We start from the raw sequence: 14,138 nt of genomic DNA on the forward strand, positions 1-14,138 counted from the left end.
GCACGTATCATGGTGGTCGAAGGAATTATGTTGTCCAGTTTCTCGATTTTTAGGTTGCTTATGAGAAGGTTTGAATTTCCCGATGACCGGTTGAAGTTTTTAAAGCTAGAATCTGGGTTACTTGTCCAGTTTATGCATTTGTTTGAATTTTTTTATGGACCTTTTAGAGAGAGGTTGGATAAAAAAATTAGATAGAAAGAGAAAATGTCCAACCGTTATTAGGAAACCTGAATTTTTTTAGCTTTTATATTGAGCTAATGTGATGCCATCTTGGCAACAGGCTAACCCGCGTGGATTTAAGCCTTGACCCATTTTGTGATCTGTCCGATTCATAAGATTTTTATTTACCATTTTTTTATTTTTATTTTTGTTTTTTATTTTTTTGATTTTTGATTTATTATTTTTGATTTATTGATTTTTTTACTATGTTTGTTATTATTATTATTGTTATTATTATTAGCAGCAGCAGCAGTAGTAGTAGTAATAGTATTTTAATTGTTAATTAAATTTGAAAAAATGAGAAAAAGAAATTTGGTAAGAGTATTTATGATTTTCTATTATTATATTATTGCATGATTATATTATATTATTGTATGATATTGAAGTGATGATTTTTTCATGGTAATTTTTGTTTCTTTTAATTAATTTTTTTCAAACTAAAAAAAGGGGTTTCAAAAGAAATAAATTTCCAATTCTACCAACCTAGTAAAGGATTTAAATCTTGAATTAAGTCTTACTAAATTATTGGAAGACTTAACGAATTTTCTTAAAACAAATAATTTTTTCAATCTTACCCACATATTGAAAGATAATCTTTGATAGAAAATCTTACCAACATATTGGAGAATATTTTTAATAATAATTTGTTTATATTGGATTTTGAATTTTTGACAATGAAATTATTAAAAATGTTGTCAATAATAATCTTTATATAAATTTCTAGGTGAGAAAAGCTTTTCTAAATTTACCAACATATTGGAGAATTTGGATTAAAATTTTCAAAACTAAGATTCTAAATATCATTTGCTGTCACAAATAAAAGTTTTTTACAAAAGTTAAATGAATCGGATGATGAAACCTCTTCAAAGTGGGACATTAGTCTCTATGACTATTTCTAAGGTGAGAAAATTATCTTAAATTACTACCAAACTATTCGAGTAATTTAAGATCAATTTTCAATAATTAAATTATTTGATAAAATTTTAAAAATGTTTAAAGGCTTGGATAACTTGAAATCAAACTAATACCATCCTTTAGATGGATGCTGTAATGATGGTATAGCCTTCTTCGCGTGTAACTGCACTCTTGAACCTAAATTTGGTTTCGTAAACTGGAGTCTACCATTTAAAGATACCTAAGTCAAGCTTACGACTTCTCTTTAAAATGTGACAAATTTAGTTAGGTGGCTAAATAAAAAAAATTAGTGGCGACTTCTGAATTCTATGTCTAACTATAAGTCCACATCTCTATACATTATGATAGTCTTTATTTCTCGACTTGAGGCTCGATCTCGGTCATCTTTTATTTTTTCACTTACGATTAATCCTAATTATCCTTATCTTTCAACTTGTAGTTTAATCCTGATCGTCTTTTATTTTTTGACTTGTAATTTAGTCTTGATTTTCTTTGTCTTTTAATTCATGATTCAGTCTTGATCATTATTGTTCTCTATTTTGTGTGTTAATCCTAATCATTTTTCACGATTTGTGGATTAGTCTAGATTATTTTTAGCTTAGGTAACAAAAAAAAAAGTAGAAAAACAAAAAAAAAACAAAAATGAAAAAAATGAAAAACTCTCTTTATGAAGCAACATTTGGACAAAATTATTGTCTATATCTTTATATTATTCCTAATCTATAAAAATATATAAAGAAAGAAAATTGTAGGTACCTAATTTTGTCTGAAATATTTTATCTTTAAAATCCATGCTCATTTTTGCAATTGGGCACTGATTATCATTTTTTAAGCTCATTATACAGCTTACTTTTAAATGCTTTTATAGAGAAGTCCATTATATAAGCCTGAATGAATACTTAAAATAGTCCGATAAAAGGCTTGATAAAAGACCTATCTTTAAAGCTCATTAATGGCTTATTATTGGCCATTAAACAAAAAAAAAACAAATAAAAACATAAAAACCAAATAAAAATATAATAATAAAATAAATAAATAAAATAAAGATATAAAAAAAGAGGTTGGTTCGAAAAAATAATATAAAATAAAATAAAAAATAATATATATAAGCTTGAAACTTCCAAATGAAACCAATGAAGCTAGGCCCTAATAAAACAAGGCCTAAAAGTATTAAGTTTTTATTAGTCCAAAACATAGCCTATTCGGTTTAGCATGGAGGAAAAATTGGTGCAAAATTGATGCAAAATAAGCCATGCATGGAACGTGAAGCTACATGTGGGAAATGAAAAACAGCACGGAGGCGTGACTGGTAACGTGGGTGCATGAAAAGAAAACTGAACAACCAAAGAAAAACCAAAAAAGAGGTAAGCATTCGAGAGAAGCCAAAAAAAATAGCAAAAAAAAAAAGATAATAGCAGAATACTAGGAAAAAGGGAAAAAAGCTCAAATAGCAAGCAGAAGAAAAAAAATAAAAAAAATAGTATCTCGTGGAAGAAAAACAGTAACGTGAACAAGTCAATTTTCGTAAGACATCTCCATATTGAGAAAGGGAAGGGGTTGCAATCTACGTAACTATGTGTCAAGAAAATGGAAGCAAAAAGAGAAATAGGGCATGCCAAACTAGAAGAGTGTGCTAGAATTGAATAAGAGTGGTAAAATTGAACATGAGTGTGTAAGATTTTAATAGTTACGTGATCGCTTCAACACTCTTATAAATTTTATGTGACATTAATTTTCAAGAACCAATCTAGGTGGTCCACCAATTTAGGTATTAAATTTAGTAACTATTTACATTTTTTTAATATAAAAAATAGTTGATTATTAAGTGTAAAAAAATTATTTTATTTTGTTCAGTAAGTTCTTAAACATGCTAGTGATCATAGTGAAAAAAATCTTTTATCAAATGGCATTACTTCAAGTCTAAGTGGTATCAATTTCATACATTTTTAACTTTTTAGTTAATATACTAAAATAATTTAAATGTTATTGTATTAAACTTTGTGTTATATGCATACTAGAACAAATTATGTATTTAGATATTTAAATATTTATAATATTCAGTTTAAGAATTTAAATTAGCTTTTATTTCCTTTAATAAATTTTTTATTTAACTATGTAATAAATATTGAAAGAAATAAAAATAAATAAATTTCCTAATTTAACAGATTTGTAGTGAAAAACACTACTAAATGACGAAATCCTCTATAATGGTCATAGGAGATTTTCTCTAAGGCACTTTTACGAAGCTTGTTCTACTTTCAAAGTCAATGAAATGGAAAAAATAAAAGTAAGTATCATGAAAATGAATGAAAAAAAAAAGCATTTTTCCTAAATATATGAATTTGAGAAAGGAAATAAAAAAGACACACGATGCACGCACGCATGCATGCATCATGAAACACAAGCTTGCATCATTAGCTATTTGACACAAGTATACACCATTAGCCCATTTGACAAGCATGCATGCATCAGCAAACACAAGCATGCACCATTTGCTATTTAATACATGTCATCCATAACCATCATTAATTGACACACGCACGCACGCACGCATCATCAGACACATGCATGCATCATCAACCATTTAACACACATGACCTAAAATGATTTTATTTTCCTTTGAAGGCTTTTGCAAGGTGTAATGTAAATTTTGCACCAAAACCTTAGAGTAGTTATATTTACAAATTATTGTGTTATTAGTTTGATAGTCACTTCTACTTTATTTATGTAGTATGAGCAAAACCTTTGAGCGATACCAATATTGTGCTTGACTACTCAAAACAATAGCCTTGAATGTGAAACTCTGGTTTTTAATCAATAAAATTTCATTTACAAATTTCTGGCTTGGTTCTGCAAGATTACATGTTGGATAAATGTTGTCATCTAAATTATTAGCCTTTCATGTATCATAAAAGTGTGGCCGTAACTATGCAATCTAATTCATTTATGTTCAATCAATAGCAATCTTGGCATGTTAAATATTCATTCATCTAATTTATATTAGACATCTAATCCCAACTTACAACTAAAATTGCATTAGAGTTATTGGCCAAATGGATAGCCATTCCAGTTTAAAAGCCAACTGTACCTCAACTAGGGATAATGGGCTATCCAAATAGGCTCTTAGTGAAGCTAATGGGTCAAAGCATGGGGAATATAGTAATTCATGCAACATTGAGCAACCATGATGTAAACTGCTGTTTAATTGTAGAAAATGAATTTTACTTAAAAGGTAGGGGAAGACTATTTGAATTTCTTTAACAAAGGTTTAAAGAAAACGTGCATGAATTGCTAGTCATTGTTGGACTGAATTCAATACCCAAAAGTGATTCCTCAAATGTTAATTCATCTAATTTCTATTAGACATCTAATCATATCTCATATTCCAAAGTGCTTTATCTAGACAACTACTATGTAATGGTGGTTTTGTTAAACATTGCTATGTTGTTGCAAGAAGAAAATATTTAAAATTTTTTTGTAGTTTTTACTTTCTCAAAGGTATTATTAAAGTAAAAAAAACGTATGTTGAATCTTGCTTTGAAATACTAACACATACATACAATAAGAAAAGAGAAATAATATGCTTAGAAAAGCCAATGCTTATACACATGGATGTAAATCAGTATATTAATAATTGTCAATATTATATATCCAAGCTAGTCTATTGATTCATGAATTATAGTTTAAACAATTAATTAGATCAAAAATGGCAAAAATGAATAAGGATAAAAAGAGTAACAAAGCAAAACAAGCTAATTAATGCCCTAAATGGTTTAAGAAATTCACACTAGAAATATGCATCTAAGGAACACATTGATACATTCTCAGACTATAGGCTCTTTTGGTGTCTAATTTCTTGTCACAACACCTAATCAAAGCAGGTAAATGAATAAACATCAGCTATGAAGCAATAAAAATGTTCTAAGTAGCATGCAACAACAATTCTTATCCAAGTTTTGGCTCTTATGCTTAGTTCTTGGGAGTTGAAATAAAGGTAACTTAAAAAACACAAATACATGGTTCTATAGAAGTAATTTGTCACATGATATGAATCACTGCCATTAGAATTCATGATATGATCATATTTAAGGAAAGAGCACATGTTATCAACAAATTGTTAAATATGATGACAAAAAAAATGAGATCCTAAAAATACTAATTAATTTGAAAACTAGAAAATGTATGTTTGGAACCATACCTCACAGAGAAAGCATTTAATTGCTTCTTACCTTGAAAACTTTGCAAGTGTCTATTAACACAAACATAAGTTCCATCTCTATTACATAGTGAAATTTAAGAATGTAAGAAGATAATATTGATGTAAAAACATTAAATGACATTCTAAAACACAAAATAGATAATGCTTAATTGGAACATCAACATATGCATGTGAGAAAAAAAAAAGAAATAATGTACCTAAAGAAGCCCATGATGGTGTGATGACAAAGGTAAAAAAGCAAGATGATGGCAAGTGAGACATGTGGAGAGCAACAAGATGAGGGTGGGCAAAACGCATGGAAAGTGGCAAGGACTAGGGCCAAGCCGAGAGTGAGCGATAAAGACGAAGAGCTAGATGACAAAGGCGAATAGAAGTCAAGCAACGAAATATAAGAAAGATGAAAGATAGGAGAGCTTGGTCAGGGAGAGGGTTTATGTTTAGGGATTCTACAGTTTAAGGTATTAGAAAAAGATTTGGGGATTTTACTTTTAAATAATTTAACAACTTATTACAGATAAAAATTTTGTCAGTAAACAAATTAATATATTTTTTAACAACTTTATTTTTTTTTACAAAGTTTTGTATAGGTGGAATAATTCGTAGGTAATTCTTTGCTAAAATATTTACCTATAGATTACAGATGGATAATTTCATTGGTGATTCTAGCACCAATTTATCCTAATCCTAGCCAAATATATATCTATGAAATACTAATGGAATTCTTTTCGTCAATATTCGATGGTATTCCATCAATGATTTTTGGGTTCTTTTATAATTATGGTTCATCAGTAATCCATCGGTAAGCCATTGGTTATTATTGATGGAATAATTTCATCTATAAAATTTCATCGATGATACTCTAATTTCTAGTAATGTTAGTACGTATCCTTAGGTTAGACATCCCAATCCTTAAGAAAACGATATTCAAAATAATTTTAATCTTTATTACTTGTGTGACTTGTCCACTTGTAGTTAGTTGGCATCAAATATTCAAATAAATCCAAAATCAGACAAAAAGGAAAACATTCTCATGAGAATTACTTTTTAATAAAGGTATCTATATTTGATATAACAAATGATCATTTTTCTTTTTTTTTTTACAAAAATGAAATCTTCCATTAGTGACCCTTTTTTAGCATTTTGATTTTTTTAAATAAACTCAAACCAATTATCATTTTTTATACCAAAAGCAAATTAAATGAGGATCTCTTAAAAAAAATAGATCCTAACACAAACCCATTACCAAAAAAATTGTTTATAAGATTTTATGTGATATATTCAATATCTTCATATGTGATTGACGTAATTTCTTTCTTTTGTAGAAAATCAAAGAAAACCAATGAAACATTCAAGCCAAACAAATATATCACCATCGAATAGCGAGAAAGGGATGTAGATGTGAAGTATGAGCTTGTAAGTATTTGCATACTTGTTTTATACTCATAAATGAATATTTATGAATATTCATTTCATAGATTTTGATTCTTATATTACGGTAATTTAATAAGAATTAGCGAGCTTTGGCACTAAAGTTTTCAAATAGGATGTCTAGAAATAAGGATGGATCCTTTGGAGATGAAGTAATTGAAGAAATGGCTAAAAAGATTGTATGTATAACTGCTTGTTTAACATCATGTATGATTGGCATTATGGTTGTATGCATGACTCTATATTAGCTTGTATAAATTTGTTGTTACAGCCTATCTTATTATTATCTTTCAAGATGATTATGCTGCTAAAGTTAAATCCGATGAACTGGCAATCCAATATGGCGAAGATCCATTGTCTTTAACATTATGAGCTAAAGAAAAGCTTGATCGAATTTGTGGGGTTGGAAAATTTGTGTTACTATCAAAGTTTTTTAGTAATCAACCCAAAATTCCACGAATGACAAATGCACAATATGAAGCAATCTTTGAACAACAACAGCAATAACTTGATGATCTGGAGGAATGCCTCAATGAATAATAGTAAAAACTTGCTACTTTGGAGGCCATGTTGGTAGCAATGCAGCATAGCATGCCTATAGGCCAGTCAGATAGCATCGTCTACGTAGGACAAGCTTTCGTTGCAAGTCAGGCAAGGAACCTAACCTCCGCTACTAGTTATGAAATATGATTTTGTTTATAAGTTTAATATTAATTTGTTTATTATATTTATTGATTTGGTTTTAATACCTATATTTCATTATATATTGTAGCAATATGTTGGGACTCAGAGCATGACCCTTGCTCTGGCTACCATGGATGAGTTATCTAATTAGTACTTGATCATTTATTTAGAGGAAATTGCATAACCATTGAGTCTGAAAAAGGGTTATTTGATAAACCATTATTTTCTTACATTGGTATGGATGAGGTTAAAGAATTTTATGAATTGGATGAAATATCAACTGTTGATATTGTTGCTTATATGAGGTTAGCTTATAAACACAAATATGCACACTCAATATGAATTAATCTATATTACGGTGTAATACTAACTAGTATTGTTGATTGTTATCGTGCAACTTCCTATATAAAATGGTCAAGACAAGATAGTTGACCCACAGATTTAGATTCGTTGACTCCAACTTCATTAGTGAGTAGAGTGGCACAACATTTTTCGTGCTAATTATGTGATTGAATGCATGAAAAAATTGGCTGATTATTAGTTGCTCCCGTATAATGCATAGTAAGTTATATTCAGACAAATAATTATTCCAACCTTACCTGAATCTGATATGATGCCTAATTTGAGTATATCAGTCTTATTATTTTATAGTCGTCATTAAGTGATTATTGTGATTGATACCAAATCCTTAACGTCATACTTACTTAATTTAGCTCAACCAATGGTGATGCCTAACCTCGAATTCAAACTTTTATAAAGAGGTATTACATGTTATTATATTATATATCTTATGTTTCTTCATAAATAATTTTATTTTTGTATTAAGCAATTTTTTTCTTTTCAATTCTACATTCCATAAGAAGGCAAAGAAAAAATGGATGTCATTACTAGTAAATGTAAAATTTATTCTTTTATGTTGAGTTTGTGTAGATAAATGTTTCCTAAACCCACTCAATTTAATTTTCAAGTACGTCGTCAACCTAAAAATACTGAATGTGGATATTATATCCTTTATTTTATGCGGGAGATAGTTTTATATGATTTTATGATCACCATTCAAGGTTAGTATAAATTTCATAAAGTCATTATATCTTCAAAAAAATAAAAAGCTAAATTATGTTTTCGTTTATTAATATTTACTTTTGATAATTTTTTTTAGTGGAAGAGTAAAAAAAGCTTCACGGTAGAGGAACTTGATGAAGTTCATAGTGTGAGTATGTATTATTGTTTATTGATAAACCATAAGGTTGGACATTGTTCATTGAATGTAAATATATGAGGATCATTTGTTATAATGCTTTTAACATGCCATGTTGAATGGATAATTTAAGTTTGTAGATTGGGGTATTGGTTTAATATTATTGGTATATATTTGTTTTATATGAATACACATATATTGAGTATGATTGTTTGAGAAAAGTATATTAATATGCCAACATTATTAGTTTTAAATTCAAATGTGTGGTCAATTTATTGAAATATAACAATGTTCATAATGTAAATTCCAAAATGTAATTCGTAGTATCACATATATAACCAAATGTTTTTTAGGCATAAACCTACAACTAACTTCAAATGTTTTCTGGGCATAAACCTACAACTGACTTCACATTTATAATTAAACCAAAGTTGTTTTATGGGATTATTGAAAGTATTTTTAGCAAGAAATATACCTTGAATAATCCCACCTAAAAATTTATTGTATGGATTATTAAAGGCATTTTGAGCCATAAACACCTTCAAGAATCCGTTTCAACTTTTTTATATGGATTATTAAAGGCATTTTTAACCAAAACTGCCTTCAATAATCATTCATGAAAATTTATTGATTAAATTATTCAAGGGGCTTTTCGACCAAAAATGCCTTCAAGATTCCGTTCTATATTTTTTCTATGGATTATTAAAGGCGTTTTTCTACTAAAAAATACCTTCAGTATTTCGTCTTTAAAATTATTTAAATCGATTAGTGAAGGCATTTTTGCCCACAAAATACCTAGAATAATTCATTACAAATAATCCCTTTAAAAACTCAAAAAAAGCTAAAAGGAGGGATCGAATCTACCACCTTATGGTTAATAACCGTATGACCTTTAAATTTTGATAGGATATTTATTGAAGGCGTTTTTGACAAAAAAATGCCTTTTAATAATCCTGTGAAATTTTTTTGTGGAATTATTAAAGGCGTTTCTTATAGAAAATATCTTCAATAATCCTATACTTTTTTTGAGGGGATTATTCAAGGCGTTGTCTACCAAAACCACCTTCAGTAACCCTTTATCAATTTTTTTAACTAAATTATTCAAGCTATTTTCTGCAAAAAATGCCTATAGTATTTGCTCAAATTTTTAAGATAGAATTATTCAAGGCGTTTTATTCGATAAATGCTGCTAATATCAAGTCTTGGGTGGTGTTTATAGGTAAAAATTCGTTATTTGAATATTTAGTGGTGCTTTGATAATAAACACCTTAAGTTTTATAAAAACATGGAAGCTAACGATGTTTGTAAGTAAAACATCGCTATAAAATTGCCATTAATCTTCTATTTTCTTGTAATGTACCAATAATTATTTATATTCTAATAATATCTTTTTATATTTGTTGTTACTTTTAATTACATTTAGAAGTATTATAACTTTTTTCTTAAATATATTATCACATTTCTAACCATTTTATGCCAAATAATATTGATTTTACGATTACTCACACATTTTTTTTCATACTATCACTTATTTTCTAGTTTAAAATTATTAATTTTTTGTAATAATAATTATTTTAAGTTGCCAAAAAAATTATTTATGTTACAATAATGTTTTTTACACTTGTTTTTCCTTTTTATTATGTTTAAATTTATCACAACTCTTTATTAGGGTATTACGATAATTCTAATCTAATTTATACCAAGTGACACTAATTTTATAACTATACTTACCTTTTTACGTTACGACACTTCTAACGCACTTTTGTTCCAAATGATTTCAATTTTATAATTACTCTCATATTTTTACATAAGCTTTTTTTTTGTTTAGAATTATTTTCATTTATAATAATAAATTTTTTATGTTATCAACTTAATTACTTATGTTATAATAATATTTTTTTCGCTTATTGTTACCTTTCATTACATTTAAGATTACCATAACTTTTCCTTAAATATGTTACGACACTTCTAATAATTTTATGCAAAAAATATCAATTTTACAATTATTTTTTATCTTTTTACATTAACACCTATTTTTTGTTGTGTGATTCTTTTTTATTTATAATATTAATTTTTTACATTACCAATTTAATTATTTACATTTTAATAATAATTTCTTACACTTATTATTACTTTTTTATTATGTTTAAAATTATCACAATGCTTTTATTAAGGTGTAACGATACTTATATCTATTTTATGTTAAATAATACTAATTTTACGATATTCTCACTTTTTTACATTAGTTTTTATTTTTTGGTTTAAAATTATTTTTTTTATTTGTAATAATATTTCTTTTACATTACAAACTTAATTATTTTTGTTACAATAATACCTTTTTATGCATGTTGTTACTTTTCATTATATTTATAATTATCACTACTTTTTATTAGAGTATTACGACACTTTTAACTTATTTTATGTTAAATAATACCAATTTTATGATTATTCTCATCTGTTTCCTTTAACATTTATTTATTGATTTAGAATTATTTTTTGAGTTTAAGATAATAATTCTTTTACGTTATTAACTTAATTATTTACATTACAATAATATCTTTTTACGCTTATTCTTACCTTTATAACTTTTATATTTATCATAACTTTTTCTTAGAGCATTACGATATTTCTAACACATTTTATATCAAATAATACCAATTTTAAAATAATTCTTATCTTTTTACGTTAATCAATTTTTAATTAAAATTTTTAAATATTATATTATCTTTTTTTTTAGAAAATTTAAATAGATTATATTTATTTGTTAAAATTTTTATTTTATTTAATAAATAATATTTAATTTAATTAATTGAAATTAAATTAAAAAATTAACAGATAATTAATTATTTTGATAATTAAAAAATTAATAATTTATATTAATTTTTTTACATCTAACTATTATTGTGTAATGACCTAGTAATAAAATTAAAATATTTAAACTTACGTAGAAGTTCCCCTACGGGCAGCCGTAGATGCCATCGCCCTCCAACGCTACCCCGTACATGAACCAACGTTCCTCCGTGTATCGAACTAGAAACTGGCAATCGAATATTCAAGTTATCTCTCTCTTTTTTTTTTTTTTGGGTATAGTCCCAATTTTCAAGTCACATCCAAAAAGTTATGGAAAGACTAAAATGTCCTTCAGATGTTCCCAAAATATTTTTTTTTCTTGTGATGAATTTTATTTAATTAATTTTTTAATCTTTATTAAAATTTCAATATATTTCAGTTGCTTTTTTTTACCCAAAATAATTTTTAAATTTAATTCTATGGTTAAACTATTCAAGCAAATTTATTATAAAAAATTAAAAAAAAAAGACAATCATTGTACTCTTAAATTATATTATTCAAAATAATTAATTTTATGTAATCCAAAATTTTATGATATCTTATTGTACTAAATTATGTATCTTACAAGTAGATACATAATAATAATTTAAAATTATTTATTTTTAAATTTTATTCCTGGCATAAATGCAAATGTATTATACATACATTGAAAGAGATAAAAATTATAATTAAGTAAAATATATAATATAAATAGAATTGTAGAAGTAAGAAATTAAAAGAAAAAAAATACTATTATTTTTGTATTATTCGTGAGTTTAGCCTTCCTTAACACTTTCTCCCATCAATAATACAATCAAAATCAAAGTGAAAAAAAAAAAAATCAGGTTTATGTTTTTGAACCAAATATTGTTGGAGATTGTATGAGACCATAAAATTGAAAAGACATGAAAGATGTTTTGTTCCCATCCTTCTAAATCAATGTAATTCAATTTTATTGTCAATTATAAAAGGGAGTTAAGCAACTTGTGATGATAAGTTATCGGTTTTGAGTTTAAAAGATAAAGTGAGTAACTGCTTATAAAATCGAGCGTTGGATGGCAGTGGCAGATGCGGCTGCCCCTAGCATTTCCCTTCAAACATTTTATCTTTGACTCTTATGCTACAAAAGCAACGTCTTAAAGCAGATGCTGAAGGTATTGTCTAAAAAATAAACACGTGACCACCCTTTACTCGCCCATGGATCCACCTTTATCGTTAACTGTGGAACCTGCTCAAACCCTTTCCAATACGTAAATTTCATTAAAATGCAGGAAAAAAAGAAGAAATTGGGCAAAGATAATCGTATCCATAACCCAATTTTCATTCCCATTCGATCAACTTGAGAATCCAACAACTAGGGTACATTCCATATGTTGAAGAATTATTATTTATGCAAACAACCTAAGAAAAACTCTAAAGATCACCTTTGATCCACGTCGTCTGAATCTATCAATTACCGTCAAGAACTTCCAATCCTATGGCTTAGATCCGTTGTCATTACTTGGAAGCAAAGCACTCATCATCTTCTCAAACTCCTCAAAATTAACATTACCATCACCATTGGAATCAACGGACTTGATCATCCTAACACAATCATCAACCGAACACTTCATCCCCAACCGGTTCAAAACCAGATGCAACTCATGTGCCGAAATCAGACCGTTCTTGTCCTGTCGTACGTATCGAAGGCGTCGCGTAGCTCCGAGGCGGCGGTGACAGCGTCTGAAGATGGACGGCAAAGGGAGGAGAATTCAGACAGGTTGATGAAGCCGTCTTTGTCGGTGTCGATGTCTTCCATTACACGCTTGAGTTCCTCCTCTGTGTAGGTGAACCCCATAGCTTTCAAGACATCGCCGAGTTCCGCTACGGAGATCTTACCGTCCATGTTGGCTTCGAATTGGTTGAACACTCTTTGGAGTTGGTCCATGTTTTCCAGGCAGACAGAAGAGGTTTTCTGGGTGGTGTTTGGAGCTGGGGTTGGCGTTATCGTCGCCGACATGGTTTTAGGGGATGCTTAAAGAAAGAAAAATGGAGGGTGAGTGACTATTTTTGTTTCCAAATTAGGCGGTGCGAGAGAAGTAGGAGGGCAGGGTGGGGGGTTTTATAACCGTGAAGGGAAACACAGAAACAATTAGATACATTACTAATACACTGTCTGTTCAGTTCTCATATGTTCGACCTCCTTTTTCCTATCCTCCCTTTGTCTTGCCGTCTTGCCGTCTTGCCTGAAAGAGTATAATTTATTATATGCTAGAAATGAGCCACGCAATGTGGCATGTTCGAATGTTTTATTACTTAAAATAATTAAATTATTTAAAATAATTTATAGTTTATTTTATTTTTATTATTTTAATATAAATTTTGATAAAATTAAATTTAAAATAATTTTTATATCATCATTTTTTATAAAATTTATCTAATTAAAAAAATAAAAAAACCAAATAAAAATGATATGTGAATGCCTAGTTAGCTTCCTTATCTCACAAAATTTTTCTAACAAAAAAATAAAAACAAAATGAAAACACAAAGAAAAACAAAAAATAAAAAATAAAAAATAAAAAAGCTCATTAAGGATGCCACATAGACACTTTATTAAGCTTAGAAAATTAATTTTTTAAATTAAAATATCAAATAATAACTTTATTA

At 27.8% G+C, this 14,138-nt stretch overlaps 1 pseudogene; it reads right to left on the bottom strand.

Moving 5' to 3' along the window:
* Positions 1-12,795: 12,795 nt before the first annotated feature.
* Positions 12,796-13,723, bottom strand: LOC111316981 (putative calcium-binding protein CML27 pseudogene; annotated as a pseudogene).
* Positions 13,724-14,138: the final 415 nt, after the last annotated feature.

The sequence above is a fragment of the Durio zibethinus genome, chromosome 9, assembly GCF_047325235.1.
Source record: "Durio zibethinus cultivar Kanyao isolate XHJ-2024 chromosome 9, ASM4732523v1, whole genome shotgun sequence".
Classification (NCBI taxonomy): domain Eukaryota; kingdom Viridiplantae; phylum Streptophyta; class Magnoliopsida; order Malvales; family Malvaceae; genus Durio; species Durio zibethinus.